This window comes from Vulpes lagopus, chromosome 8 (genome assembly GCF_018345385.1).
Source record: "Vulpes lagopus strain Blue_001 chromosome 8, ASM1834538v1, whole genome shotgun sequence".
Taxonomy (NCBI): domain Eukaryota; kingdom Metazoa; phylum Chordata; class Mammalia; order Carnivora; family Canidae; genus Vulpes; species Vulpes lagopus.
Genome location: NC_054831.1, coordinates 64674054 through 64690376, shown reverse-complemented (window position 1 = coordinate 64690376; position 16323 = coordinate 64674054). Strand labels below are relative to the sequence as shown.

Sequence of the window (16323 nt, the reverse complement as noted above, 5' to 3'; positions counted from 1 at the left end):
GATTTTTTTTTTTACTGAATGTATCTTCAAAGTTCAACCATATTGTACCATGCAGTCATATTTTATTCCTTTTTATTGTTGAAAATATTATCTTATCAGGTTATGCCACATGTTTTTTTCAATGAAAGAGAAACTTTATTAAAGCCCTTTTGGGCCTTGAGCCTCACACCTCCTGTGGGCAAAAGAAAAGTAGATGGGGGGTTTATTTGACTTTCTTCTTGGGGTGCAAGTTGCCAGTATGGCCTTACTTCTTGTGGCAGTTGACAGTGAGCATGACACTTAGGGCAGATCATCTTGTTGCAGTTGTATCTCTAGGTGAGCTGGCGGAGGGAGGCTGAGGGGTGCTACTCCACAGGCAAAGCCCCAAGTGCAGGGTGGACTCTCTCTGGACATTATAAACCGAGTGCACGGACACCCTCCAACTGTTTCCTCAAAATAATAAAAATAAAAATAAAATAAAAATAAAATAATAATAATAATAATAATAATAATAAAGTTGCTGATTAGGTAAGATGCTCTCCCTGCCTTGGATTTTAGCTTTGAAGTTCTCAGTGGTGTCACTGGTCTGGACCTTGCGGGTGATGGTCTTGCCTGTCAAGGTCTTTCCAAAGGTCTGTATCTCTGCGGCTGCTCCACCACCTGGTTGAAGAGAAAGAACATGTTACATTTTTTAAAAATGTAGGGATATTTGGATTGTTTCCTCTTTTTGGCTGTTAATGATACTGCTATGGACATTTGTATACATGTTTTTAAATGAACATATGTTTTCAGTTCTCTTGGATATATACCCAGCAAAAAATTGCTGGGTCCTATGGTAACTATGTGTTTACCATTTTGGGGAACTGCCAAACTTCCAAAGCAACTGCACTGTCTTAAATTACCACTAGCAGGGGCACCTAGGTGGCTCTGTCAGTTAAACACCTTCCTTCAGCTCAGGTCATGATTCCAAGGTCCTGGGATGGAGCGCCCCCCCCCACCTCCTGCCCCGCCAAGTACTCCTTCCAAGTCCCCTGCTCAGTGGGCAGTCTGCTACTCCCTCTCCTTCTGCCCCTCTCTTGGTTCCTGCTCTATCTCTCAAATAAACAAATGAAAAAATGTAAAAATGCAAGCAATGAATAGAGTGTCCATTCTTCCTGTGTGCTCATCAGCACTTGTTATTGCCTATTAAAAAAAAAAAAAAAAAAGGTTAAATAAATAAATAAATAAATTTTTTTTAAAAAGGTATGCTATCCTAGCGAGTTTGAACTGGTATCTCATTGTGATTTTCACTTTTCTTTCCTCATTGACTAATGATTTGAACATCTTCCCATGAGCTTAGTGACCATTTGTGTACATTCTTGATAGAAATGTCTATTTAAATTCTTTGGCCATTTTTAACTTGGATTGTTTTTCTTTTCACTGTTGAGTTATAAAAGATATCTATATATTAACATATAATATATGTATTTAGATATTTATGTATATCTATATATACATAATACATCAGCATGTCTATACAGGTAGATAAATGATTTGCAAATGTTTTTCTCCTATTCTGTGGTTTGTCTTTTCACTTAACTTGATAGTGACCTTTGACACACAGAAGTTTTTCATTTTTATGTAGTCCAATTTATTCAGGCTTCCTTTTGTCATTTATGCCTTGGTTATTATGTCTAAGAAACTATTGCATAATATAAGATCTTAAAATTTACTCCCAAGTTTTCTGGTAAGAATTTTGAAGTTTTCGTTCTATGATCCATTGTGAGTTAATTTTTGTATATAGTATAATGGGGTCCAAGGGTCATTATTTTATGAATATAGAGTTGCTACAACTCCAATTGTTGAAAAAGCTGTTCTTTCTCTCTTGAATTTTCTTAGTATTCTTATCAAAGATTGATTTACGGGTAGCCCCAGTGGCTCAGCAGTTTGGCACTGCCTTCAGCCCAGAGTGTGATCCTCGAGGCCCGGGATTGAGTCCCACGTCAGGCTCCCTGCATGGAGCCTGCTTCTCCCTCTACCTGTGTCTCTGCCTCTCTCTCTCTCACTCTCTCTGTGCCTCTCATGAATAAATAAATAAAATCTTAAAAAAAAAAAAAGATTGATTTACCATAAATATAAGGGTTTATTTCTGTGCTCTCAATTTACTCTATTAATCTATATGCCTACTTTATGCTAGTGCCCCATTTTCTTGATTATAGTAGTAATTAGATCAGTTTTGAAATGTCCTCCAACTTTTTCAAGATTGTTTTGGCTATTCTAGATTCCTGGAATTTCCATATGAATTTTAAGTTTAGTTTGGTAATTTCTGGTAAAAAAAAAAATACCTAGGATTTTGATAGCGATTGTGTTGAATCTGTAGATTAATTTAGGAAATATCGCCATCTGAATATTAAAACTTCTAAACCATAAGCATAGGATGTCTTTCTGTTTAAGTCTTCTTTAATTTCTTTCAACAATATTTTGAGATTCAATTGTACAAATGTTACATTTCTTCTGTTAAATTTATTCCTAAAAATTTTATTCTTTTGTAAGTCGAATTGTTTTCCCAATTTCATTGTCAGATTTTTCAATGCTAACGAATAGAAATACAATTGACTTTTGCATATTGTTTCTGTAGCTTATATCTTTCAACCTAGCTGTTTACTAGTCCTAACATTGTGTGTGTGCAACTCCTTAGGATTTTCTCCATGTAAGCTTGTGTCATTTATGTATAGAGATAGTTTCATTTTTTTCCATTCTAATCTGGATGGCTTTTATGTCTTTTCTTACCTAAATGCAGTGGCTAGAACCTTTAATACAGCGTTGAACAGAAGTGATAAAAATGGATATTCTTGTCTTGTTCCTAATCTAAAGGAGAACGAATTCAGTTTTTCACTATTAAGTGTTAAGCTGTAATGTTTTCATAGGTGGACTTTATAAGTTTCAGGAAATTTCCTTCTACTCCTAGTGTGTTGAGTGTTTGAGTGTTTCCATCATGAAAAGGCATTGAATTTTGTCAAATGCTTTTTTTTTGTTTGTTTGTTTCTATTAATAAAATGTGATTCTTGCTCTTTTATTGTATTACTTTGGTGTGTTACATTGGTTGATTTTTGTTTGTTAAGTCAACCTTGCATTCCTGGGATCAACCCACTTGGTTATGGTTTATAATTCATTTTATGTATTGCTTTTATTTTATTTTTTATGTTCAATTTTATGTGTTTGCTTATATTTTCTTGAGGATTTTGTGTCAATATTATAAAGTATATTTATCCATAGTTTTCTTTTTTTGTGATGTCTTTGGATGCTTCTTGGATTCGTGTAAGCCTTTAACTACTTTCTAGAGTTCTGAAAAAAAAGTTTTATTCTGACTACTTTTATCTGCCTGCTCTAATAGAGGAGAAGATTTTTGGAGAGCCTTAATCTGTCATTCTAGATGTGCTTCTGACATTTATTTTAATTCTTATTGATTAATAGGAGTTTTCCATTTAACTTTTTAATCGATTCTGGATACAAGTCCTTAGTCAAATATATGCATTGTGAATATCTTCTCCCAGTTCATGTCTCACCTTTCACTCTGGATCTAAGCTTGTCCTTTGCCACTTAACCTAAAGATTTTATCATATAGAGGAAGATTAAGCACTTTTGTTTTGCTGCCAGGTAGTCAAGAGTATCTATAGCCTCAAGAAAGAATAGGAATTCCTGGACATCATACTATGTAGTATGATTAAAATTTTTTATATAATGTTATTTTATGTTTATATTTTATTACATAATATATGAATATGCTCTCTTTATTAAAAACCACAATGAAATAAAAATAAATGAAGAAAATGTAACATTTCTTCTTCCCTCTTTTCTGCTCATGACATAGTATTGGTCGTCGTTACTTAATACATCCTTCTTAAACCTTTCCTATGAAAGTGTACACCAACACTCATCCATCCAGACACACACAGATGTTTAGGTGGTGGAAGATTTAAAAATGGGATCTACTAGCTATATATTTTGTGACTTGATAATTTTCTAGTGTTGTTTTTAAAGGCCATATAGTATTCAATAGTAGCAGAAATACCATGTTTTACTGAAGATTTAGATTATTTCCAATTTTTTAATCTTTTTAAAAAACAATACCGGAATATCTTTGTACATATGTTTCTACATCTAAGTGTAAATATTCCCAAAGACTTAAATCCCAGAAATAATTATATCAAGTTATTCTTTCACCTACAGTTTATAGTAAATGTATATTTTCCCGCGTCCTCGCCAAATAGTGCAGACAAGCATTTTCTCCAATTTGGACAGTTGGATAGTTAAAAAGTATCTTTTCTTTTTTTAAGATTTAATTTATTTATTCATGAGAGAGAGAGAAAGAAGGAGAGAGAGAGAGAGGCAGAGACACAGGTAGAGGGAGAAGCAGGCTCCATGCAGGGAGCCCGACGTGGGACTGGATCCCGGGACTCTGGGATCACGCCCTGGGCCAAAGGCAGGCGCTAAACCGCTGAGCCACACAGAGATCCCCGTTAAAATATATCTTAAGGTTTTATCTGTATTTTCTTCATTGCCTGTGACATTAAGAATCTTTTCATTTATCCCTTTTTATCTCCACTTCCATGAATTGTTCACATCTTTCAACTACTTTGAGTTTTCTTTATTGATTTATATATTCTCTTTACATGTTCTGGGTAGTAATCTTTACCTATTAAATATGCTGTAAATATTTTCTCAGTCTTAACATTTTTTTAAGATTTTGTTTATTTATTTGAGAGAAATAAAGTGAAAGACAGAGAGTATAAGTAGGGGGAAGAGAGAGAAGCAGACTTTCCACTGAGCTGGGAGCCAATGCAGGGCTCCATCCCAAGACACCAGCATCATGACCCCAGCAGAAGGCAGATGCTTAACTGACTGAGCCACCCAGTGCCCCAATGTTTTCTCAGGCTGACTGCTCATATTTTAATTCTACTTATACTGTCTTTTTTATATTAATTTTTAAGAAGAGATTCTCTGATTTGACTTTGTGTTTCTGAAAGTTTTGTCTTGTATAGGAAGGCCAATCTCAACTCAATATTATGAAAACATTTTTCAAGGTGCTGGGATGGCTCAGTGGATTAAGCATCCAACTCTTTTTTTTTTTAAGATTTTATTTATTTATTCATAGAGACAGAGAGAGGCAGAGACACAGGCAGAGGGAGATGCAGGCATCATACAGAGAGCCCAACGCGGGACTCGATCCAGAGTCTCCAGGATCACGCCCTGGGCTGCAGGCGGCGCTAAACCGCCGCGCCACCGGGGCTGCCCTAAGCATCCAACTCTTGATCTCAGCTCAGGTCTTGATTTTGGAGTCCTGGATTCAAGCCCCATAATGGCCTTTGTGTTGGGCATGGAGCCTACTTAAAAAGCATTTCCTGGGGTGCTCAGTCTTTTTAGCATCCAACTCTTGGTTTCAGCTCAGGCGATGGTCCCAGAATCTGGAGGTCATGAGATTAAGCCCCACCTGAGTTCTGTGTTCAGTGTGGCGTCTACTTGATATTCTTTCTCCCACCACCTGTTCCTCTCCCTCTGCCCCCTCCCACGTGCATGTGCACATGCACTCTTTCTCTAAAATAAATAAATTAAATCTTTAAAAAGATTTTTCCTATATTTCCTTCTAATAATTTTAGAATTTTGCTTTGTAATTTTGTTTTCTCATTTTTATCCAGAGTGACAAATTGCCTTCCAAGAGGGATTTTGTTTTCTTCTTAAATCCCTCACTTGTAAATCTATGGACTTTATAGCTTTATATTTTTTCAGATGTGTGGGAAATTATCCAGTAACTATTTATTAAGTTGCTTACTCTTTACCTCATATTTGAACTGCGACCTATATCAAAAGTAAATCCCATATTTACAGGAGGAGTCTGTCTTAGGATTCCTGTGTTTCATTGATTGCTGTGTCTATTTCTGTGCATTGCCTCACTGGTATATCTACTATAGCTTTACTAGGCATGTTTTCCCGTCTGGCAGGGAAGATCCACCTTTTCTCTGTTCTTCTTTTCCATAAATGTCTCTGTTACTCTTATACATTTTTCTCTTTCATGTGATATTTAGAATAAACTTCAAATTTCTAACAAATTTGGATGGAATTTTGATTAGTGTCATGTTCATTAATCAATAAATTTGAGGTAGATTTGATGTATTTGTAGTGTTGGATATTCCCATCCAGGAGATAGATAGATAGATAGATAGATAGATAGATAGATAGATAGATGATAGATAGATAGATGATAGATAGATTCCTTGATATGCCTTGATGTGACTATTATATATATATATATATATATATATATATATATATATATATATACAATGATATATATGTGCCTTGACTTATGTCCTATACATTTTTTTCATTTTATTCATATAGTTCTAACGTTTCTTATCTGGTATTTTAAAGATGAGTTGCTAATTGTAAAAACATTATTTTATTCATTACATTTTTAATTGGTAATTGTAGGCGCCATCAAATTGTAGGTTCTTGTTTTTATCCGCATCTGTAATTCTCTTATAAGTCCTCTCTAATAGTTTTCCAGATCATTTCCTTGAATTTTTCTTGATTTATTCCAATAATTAGAATGGCCAAAAAATATTGAATAGTGTCAATGACAGTGGTTTTTCTCATCTTTTTGCCAATTATAGTGAAAATGGGTTTTAATATTTCATCATTAGGTTAATTTGGGAATTTAAGGAAGTTCCCTTCTATTCATTTTATCTTGTTTCACACAATCGGTATCATGATTGAGGTTTGAATTTGGTCTCTCTTCTCATTTGTTATATCATGAATTAGATTAATAGGTATACTAATGTTGAACCACCTTTCTATTCATGAGATGAAACTTACTTGGTCAGCATGCATTTTTAAAATACTACTGGACTTGATTTTTTAATACCTTGTGTATTTGCATCTATATTTTCAAATTGGATTGTAATTCTTTTTATTTGAATGCCATGGTGTCCAATTTTGAAACCACGCTTATACTAGCTATACAGAGTAAATAAGGAAACATCTCTTTTTCTTTTTTAATACTCTTCAATAGTTTAAAATATTAATTATCTGTTACTTGACAGTTTTGCAGAATTCATCCATAAATTGGATCTATTGCCTTTTGAGACTTGTTGATATTTGTCTTTCACTATCTACTATAGTTAATGACCTAAAATTTTTCTCTTTTTTTTATTTTTTTAATTTTTATTTATTTATGATAGTCACAGAGAGAGAGAGAGAGAGGCAGAGACACAGGCAGAGGGAGAAGCAGGCTCCATGCACCGGGAGCCTGATGTGGGATTCGATCCTGGGTCTCCAGGATCGCGCCCTGGGCCAAAGACAAGCGCCAAACCGCTGCGCCACCCAGGGATCCCGACCTAAAATTTTTCTTTATTGAGCCAATTTCTTTTAGATTATCATTCATTTCAGCTGAATTTTCTAACTTTGAGTACTGCTAAGTAGTAGGGTAGACAAAAACAAAAAAATTAAATGTTTCAAATAAATGGACCAATGAACATTTTATGGTTGGATTAAAGATAACATCATTTCTTTCCTCTTTGCAATGGGAAAAAATACCAGTTCAGGCAAGTACTTGGAGCAGCTATGATTCAAACCATATTTCTCTATTGAGCAACTTATAAAACAAAATAATCCAGTTTCAAATGCTTCTTGCTCAATTCTAAAATGTGTTCAAATTGGCATAAGACAAATCTGTATGTACTTATTGTCTAGTTTCTTAAATATTTATTTATTTATTTATTTATTTTAGTTTCTTAAATTTTAAGAAAATTTTAAGAAAAATTAAGCCCTTTAATAAGGAAGAAACAATTTTTTAAAAAGTGCTTGGAAGTAGATGCAGACATTGGGATTCCTGACAAATGAACACTTTAGAGATGTGGTCATCTCATTGGAGTCACAAGCTCCAAGAGCATGTGGTTAGACATTCTGCAGTGAATCTGGCATGCCCTAGAGCTGCAGCAGGATAACCATAGAGAACATGTGTTGATTTTGTGGCTATTTCCACAGTGGCCCCAGTAGCGTCCATTTACTCTCTTCTGGCTGCAGGGGTGAGAACCAATAAACCAATTAAGTTAATCCCATCTGCTCTGCTGCTAAGATTGGTACTGATAACCAGAACAAAGCAAATGATCCCATGGTATTTTTATGTAACATTTATGGGGCTGCATTTTTGTAATTCTGTTCTGATATTGAATTTTATTTTTGTGTCTGTACCTCTAGGGTTCTGGATAGTATTTGAACAGCCACATCGGTGAAGTTCGGCATTGGGTTTCATTAGTGGTCTCTCCTGCTTCTTTGTGAAAGGACATGACAATTTTGTAGTCTCCAAGGCTCAAGTGCAGGCTTCAGAGGCAACAACTCTGATTAGATAAGAATGGGACATCTGGTTTCAGGCACTATCTAGGTAAAACAGAGACTTTAATTTGGGTTTATAGGGATGAGATTCTGGAGTTCTAAAATATTCTTGAATTATATCCAAGATAATGTGCATTTTCCTGGGAGAGAATTTATTGCTTTTATCAGATTACCCAAGGTGTGAATGAATTTAAAAGCATTACTGTATCGGTCAGGGTTCTCCAGAGATACAGAAGCAATCAATGGGAGATATATATAAAAGGAAGAATTGACTTATGTAACTATTAAGGATAATAAGTTCCACAATATGGAACTGATAAGCCAGAGACTCGGGAAATTTGGTGGTGTAATTCAGTCCAAGACCAAAGTCTTTAGAATCAGGAGACCCAATGACATAAATCCTAGTTAGAAGGCAGGAGGATATGAGATGATATGCACCAGATCAAATGATGAAGCAGGAAATAAGGGAGACACATTCTTCCTTCTCTGCCTCTGTTTCATTCAATTCCTCAAAGACTAAATAAAGCCCAACCACTTGAGGAGGACTACTGAATCCAGCCAATACAAATGCACCCTCATAGGCACATCCATGAACTATGTCTACTCTGGGCAACCATGGCCTAGTCAAATCAATACATAAAATTAACCATCACAATTAAGAACTTTGGTAGACGTTTTATAGGCCATTTTCCTTGAGTGAGGCAAAACCACAGAGGCAGTCATCAGAGACTCAGTAGAATCAGAAGAGTAGAGGGAGATTTGTACTGCAGGTAAGAGTTGGGATGTAGATCTCAGCTGTTCTGGCAGTGGTTTGCCATCTCAGCTGCTCTGTAGAACTGCTAGGAAATGTAGAAAAATTCCTGATGCTCAGAAAAATGCCCAGGTGAATCGAATATGACTGCATTATGATCTGGGTTGGAGGTTTGTGTTTATGTCACTTAACAATTCCCAAAAAGAGAACGCTGAGCAGATTCACCCAGAGAGGTCGTTTCCCACCTTCAGTTCTCCATTCCCATAACAGAAGAGGTGATAATTAAAGATAAAAAATCCCCATCCCTCCCAGTAGATAGAATAGGACAATTTATACTTCTAAATAAAATTACTTTGGGAAATAATTACTTGTTTACTCACAGACACCAAAGTCTAACCTGCTCAGGATCTAAGAGATAATGTTAGAAATGTGCTTGATAATATTCTTGAATGGTATTTAGGAAGCAGCAGTATTTCCTGCTGAATAAACAGACTCATAGTCATTTTGGAGCTTAGCAATATAAATACCCAGGACTTTGCCTGTTCCCCAAAAAGGCTTTCATTCATTCTAAATGTTTAAAACCTTATATCTTCTTGGTATTTGTCCCAAGTTTTCTGCTGTTTCATTTCATTTCACTTCATTACTTCTGGTTGTAACCCCTTTATATCATAACTATCTCAACAAATTACTCATCTAAGCAACAAATTATTTCAGAGAGAATTCGTTCAGAACAAAAGCATTTATTTCTAAAACTGTCATTCTCTTTGTGGCCTGTGAAAACATATCAACATAATTAGGCATAGTCACTATTCAATTTTGATTAGTGATCTACAAAGTAAACTGTAGAAACACAAAATACCCAAATCAGGACACAGTCTGAATGTAAGTCATGTTAGCAATATACTATGGTAAAATATTTAAAAGAGGTTTATTGCCTAGCTACTTTTAGCATTTATCGTAATTATTTAAAAACCAATTTTTAAGCATTAAGTAATGCTTCCTGCAAATTCCCCTTTGGTTTAGAAGGTAAGTAGGCATTAACTCTTTTTGCAATAAGAAAAGCTTGAAATTAATTGCCCTATTCCACACTCTCTGCAAATATCTATCTTTGATTTTTTGATCCTTCTTGCATAATACGTCAACTGGATTCTGCATTTTTTTAAAGTAAGAAATATCAAACAAGACATATCTATGGTGAAAAGTTCATCAAACACTTGAATTTAGTAATTGATCTGTCTCTCAATTCTAATCAGATAAACACCAGTTTCTCATGACCAGTTTAGGAACTGAATGATAATGGGTGGTTTAGGTGACACATCCGGGAAAACCTGAGAACTCTATATCCCAGAGTGGCTCCTCACTCCCAAGTTTTTAGACGTTTAAGGTCCTGGGTGGTAGTTCTTCCCCTGAGCTGTCCTCACTGCTATGAAAACAGAGCAGTAGAAAAGACACAGATTTCAGAACCACCCATGGGGTCCTGAGTCAAATTCTTTTTATACCACTTAATGCCTTGAAACCTCCATGAAGGTCACAAATACTGTGAAGACCAGTTTCCCATGGACAATGTGATCCCTAATACCTACCTTTGAGGATTTTATGAGGCATACATAAGACACTGGCTGGGGGAGGAGGAAGTCTTCAAGAAGCAGAAATGATCATTGATATATGTTCCTAGAGTCTATGAGCATCACTACATTCTCTTTTAACAAATAAAAACGTATTGAAATCCCTTTAAGAGTGCTCATTTTTATGTAGTTATATTTTCTAACATTTTCTACAAATAGCTAATAGCTTATTGAGTGTCCACATGGCATCAGAAATGGGGTTCAGTACTGAGGACAGAGTAGTGACTGAGATAGACACGGGCTTGCTGTTCATGCATTTCACAGGTAATGAAACCCATTTGTCCACTTTGTTCATCTTCAATTGTTTCAGCAAGAAGTGTAATAAGCCCCACTAGTCTGAAAAATTATGGAAAATACAACTGACCTTTGAACAACACGAGTTTGAACTCTGTGAGTCCAATTGTACATGGATTTTTTTCAATAAATACAGCACAGGGCTGTAAACATATTTTCTCTTCCTTACAATTTTCTTTTTTTTTATTTTTTTTTTATTTTATTTTTTATTTTTTATTTTTTTACAATTTTCTTAATAACATGCTTTTCCCTAGCTTGCTTTATTGTAAGAATGCAGTATATAATACATATAACATACAAAATATGTGTTAGTAGACTATTTTATTAGTAAGGCTTTTCTGATCAACAGTAGGCTCTAAGTTATTAGGTTTTGGGAAAATCAGTAGTTATACATGGATGTCTGATAGCACAGAGGATCTGTGTCCCTAGTACCTGCACTGTTTAAGGGTCAGCTATATATTATTCCTTTTAGAAAATAAAAACCTGAATTTACTGAATGCTAAGTATACAAAACATTTATAGACTGACTCAACTATTCCTCACAATAATACTATGAGGCAGCTCTATCATGATTGCCATTTTACAGAGGAGGAAACCAAGGTACAAAGAAATTAAATGATTGTTCACATCACCGTGTGACTATGTGGCCAACCTTAGATTATGAATTATGATTATGCAAAGCCCTCGCTCTTAGCCTTCATTGTATGCCACTTTGTACAAGTAGAGTGAGGCCCAGAAGCAGCCTTATCTTCTTGGCCTCCAAGGCACAAGGGACAAATAAGCACATTTTGCCCAGTGCCATGGTTACAATCTGGACAAATGTCCATGGGCTCCAGGAAACAAGAGTACCCAGACAAATTATTGCTATCAGCTTGTTCTAGATTTGAAATTCTCCAACATGGTGGAAGAGGTGAGCAAAAAATCACACCTATACTTCCTGGGAACCATTCGGTTCATTGTGAAAGGAGGATTCACCCTAAGATATGCTGCATTGTACTGAAAACTCATTGTTTCTTTCCTCAATACAGGGACTTTCATTAATAAAGAGTGGGTTAAATGAATATTTCTTTACTGGGGATATTAGAAGACAGAAGTAGCGGGGCCTTTTCACTGTGGCCTTAGTATATAAATTGTGGCTCTGAAGTTGAGGGGCTCAGGGGTGTTTGGAGAAGACCATACAAGAAAGAAAGAATTAAACTAAGATCCATAACCAGCAACCCTAGAGTGACCCACACTCTGTGTGGCTCTGAGGAGAGGGGCACCACCATTTTAAATGGAACAGTGCGTGGTTCCCATCAGCAAATATCACACCCATGACCCCCTCCTATGGCCCGCATTCTAAAATATAGTACTGCTGTCCATAGATGGCTGGACCAGAGCTGACCACACAATTCACAGAGCTTTCTAGGCTGGTAAGCAGTTCTCCCAGGGCCTGGAAAGAAAACTCTGTCAAGAGAGCTCCTCACAGCACAGCAATTGATGGGCCCGGCTGGATCTGTTTCTTAGGAAGTTTATGCATGACACAGACAGAGGGAATCAGCACCAAAGTAGGCAAAGCAAAAGTGGAGAGACACAGAGAGCACAGTAAGGAGAAGTCATAACAAAGAAGAAAGTTAGCTATTAGCAGCAGGAGTAGCAAAAGAAACAGATGGTAGCTAAGATACCCTAACAATGGAGATACCCCTAAACAAGCAATGATGTCCAAGGTGAAGTTTACAAGAGAAACCACTGAGGCATTAAAAGAAAATTTAGAGCACCTATTTACACTTCTTTATCTCATTGTTTCTTCATTGTTCTTATTTATGTACATTTTCATAAATATGTATATTGGAGCACGTGGGTGGCTCAGTTGGTTGAGCATCTGACTCTTGGTTTCAGTTCAGGTCATGATCTCAGGGTCTTGAGATCAAACCCTAGGTGAGGCCCCACAATGAGGGCAGAGAGTCTGCTTGGGATTCTTTCCCCCTTCCTCTCCGTTCCCCTCCAATCCTCCCCCTGCTTTGCCTGCTCTTTCTCAAATAAATAAATTTTTAAATCTTTTTAAAAATACGTATATTGGGGAAAGCATGTTCAAAATTTTTCATTGCTGAATAAGTCAAAACACTTGGCGGCCACTGCAGAAATGTATATGAAGCAGCAGACACCCACTACTGCTGGGACAGCCACGGGAGTGATGCTGCATCCTGACAATGCTCCTTTTTTGCCATGAAGTCCAGAGCTAGGGCTCCTGCCTGTCCTTCCTCTCTCTATGTACTTCCTCACATTAAATACCCACTAGCGAGGCACTCCAAGTATGTCCCTGGAAAAATGCTCAACCAACAGGTAGAGGCCAGTTTTGATCTATGCTGTCACAAGGACAACAGCCTTATATGTCAAGAGATGGTGGAAGGAAAGATCAGAGCCACAGGCAGGGGGTAGGGGGTAACTCAAATGATCCCAGAGAGAGTCAGACACTCTCAGACACTATCAGCAAGAGGAGGAATTTGGAATTGAGACTAACATCCTAAAAATTGCATCTTTTCTGTGATTCACTCTCCTTTGGATGTATGCCTCTAATGTGGTTAACTTGAGTATCTTAAATTGAACTTCTAGGTAGCTATGCAGTGGAGTTCCCTAGGGATCATTTAACATTAAACATTTACAAACATAAAGAAACTTCAAGGAAAGGTCTCTGATAGTAATCAAACTTTCATAGATTTTCATTAAATTCCCAACTACGCTATAGGTCTAGTAGCTGGAAATTCTTTCCAAGAGAGAAAAACCACAGAAAAAGCCGTAATAAAGAAATGATGAGAGATCCACTAAGAAACAAAAATAGAAGAAATTTCCAAACCAAAATACTGAAAGGATTTTAATGATTGTATTCAATATCATTAAGCAAAAATGAAGCAATTGTAAACACAAAGTAATATGGTCTTTTATATCTTTTATGCTCTAAATTCTAATCACCCATTGACCTAATCTACACATGTGAAAACTCAGCTATGTTTCCTCATAAATAATTTTTTTTTTGCAAAAGGAGAAAATACAGCAGTAGTGTTTGGTTTATAGCTGCATCTCTTTTTGTTGATTCCATTTGTCCCAACTAAAAATGTCTTAACATGTTAAAGTACTGTAAGTACTTTACTGTAAGTAAAGTGCTTTACTGTAAGTGTTATTGTTATACAACTCATGTCACCAAAAGACCCATCCAACCTCCAAAACTTTGGTCAGCTTGCTTCCGAACACCTCGAAGCTCTGGTTGAGTGCACATTTCTATTCAGGCAAGGCTGTGGACAAACACAAAGCAAAATTAATCATGGTCTCTGCACTGGAAGAGCTTGACTCTAGCAGGGGAAACAACACATGCTCATAAATAATTATAATACAAAATCAAATATGCTATACACTCCAAAAAATGCCTAAATGAAATGTGGAGGAATATCAGAAAGGGAATGCTCACATCCAATGGCGGGGGGGGTGTCGCAGATTGAGAGGTCTACATAGAAAGGTGACTGGCATTAAGGAGGACACGTAATGGAATGAGCACTGGGTGTTATACACAACTGATGAATCACTGACCTCTACCTCTGAAATGAATAATACAGTATATGACAATTAATTGAATTTAAATAAAATTCAATTATAAAAAAGAAAGAGAGAAACCAAAAGAAGGTGAGGAGGAGGAAGAAGCAGAGGAGGGGTGGGGGGAAGGTAAGGATGAAGTGTATAGAGCAAGGAAGGGCGGCAGGAGGGTGGGCAGAGAGGAATCCAAAAAAATTGGACTTTCTAAGACAAAGAATGTGAAAAGCTGGAGTCCAGTGAAAAAACAAGTGATAGGACAGAGTTTTAACTTCAAAGTAGTTAGAGATAAGTAAAGGAGCAGATCATAAAGAGGGATAGTTGGTTGGCTAAAAGGCTATAGGTCAGTTAAAAGAGTTTCCTCTAACTTTTGCTTATTTTCTTCTTCCAGCCCTATTTGTCCTCACCCTATTAGAGCTCCCATAAACTACTGATTTTGTTTATTTGTTTACTTCTCTGATACCCTTTCTGGACCAAGACTCCCTGGTCCACAAAGACCAACGTGGAGCTCGGCACATAGGTGCCTGTGGGATGCATGAATGCCAAGCTGTAGGAAGCATCTCTGTGGAGTTGCCGTCTGGTTATGTCTGAGATTTTGCAGTGAATGACAATGTCTTGTGTTAACAAGGATGTACCACAGGACAGTAGCTCAGCATGCCTCCTGGACAAACCGACCTGAGGCGGACTTCACCTCTGCCATTTTTTCAATCTGAGTGAGGCTCTCCACGAATACTTCCCTGATGACCATGCATTACTCTTACCTATAAAATTATAATAGCACTTAACCTCACAGGGTTGCTGAGAGGATTAATTCAGCTAATGTGTCCTGGACCCTGAGCACATTGCCTGGGACATAGTATGCTTTTCATTTACGTAAGTTATCTTAACGTTAAATATAGCTTGCCAATGACAGTTGGAAGGCTGCTCAAGATGTCAGCATGACATTGGCTTTATGTTTCAAAACACAGAGGCTGAATAATAACTGCTTTATTTTGGAGTCTAAAATAATACCAACATGATTCTCTTTTGGGGTGGGCATAATGTTTTTATTTTGACATATGACACACATACAGAGGAATGCAAAAACACTCAAATACACAGTGTAATATGTAGCAAATATGCTGGTATCCAATATCCAAGATATAAAATGAAATACTGATTGCTCCTCTGAAGGCTCCACTGTGTCCCTTCCTAATTGAAACCCACTTTCTCTTTTTAGACGTAACCACTGCCCCGATTCTTACAGCAATTCTGACCTAGCTCTCATGGTTTTTCTTTAAAGTTTCATGCTTATGAATTATCGTTTTCTCTGTTTTTCAATTTTATATCAGAATATATATCAGAAGAATATACTGTATACATTCTTCTCTGCTCTGCTTCTTTTGATCAATATTGTGGTTGTAGGGTACTTCCACCAAAACGAGCTCTAATTTTTTTTTATGTTATAAGAATTTCAGTGTGATAATGTACATACCACAATTTATTCATCCACTTAATGGTATGGCCATTTTACTGTTAATGGACAATTTAAGACTATTATCAAAATTTTGCTTAGAACATTCTTATGCATATCTTCTGACATGCAAATGCATGTATTTCTCCAGGGATATACCCAGGAATGGGACTGTTGTATCATGAGTTATGTGTAGCTCCAATTTAATTAGAAAATGCAGGGCAGTTTGGGTGGCTCAGCAGTTTAGCGCTGCCTTCAGCCCAGGGCGTGATACTGGAGACCTGGGATCG

General features: G+C 36.5%; 1 pseudogene; it reads right to left on the bottom strand.

Moving 5' to 3' along the window:
• Nucleotides 1-202: 202 nt before the first annotated feature.
• Nucleotides 203-15328, bottom strand: LOC121497743 (annotated as a pseudogene).
• Between the last annotated feature and the right edge of the window lie 995 nt (nucleotides 15329-16323).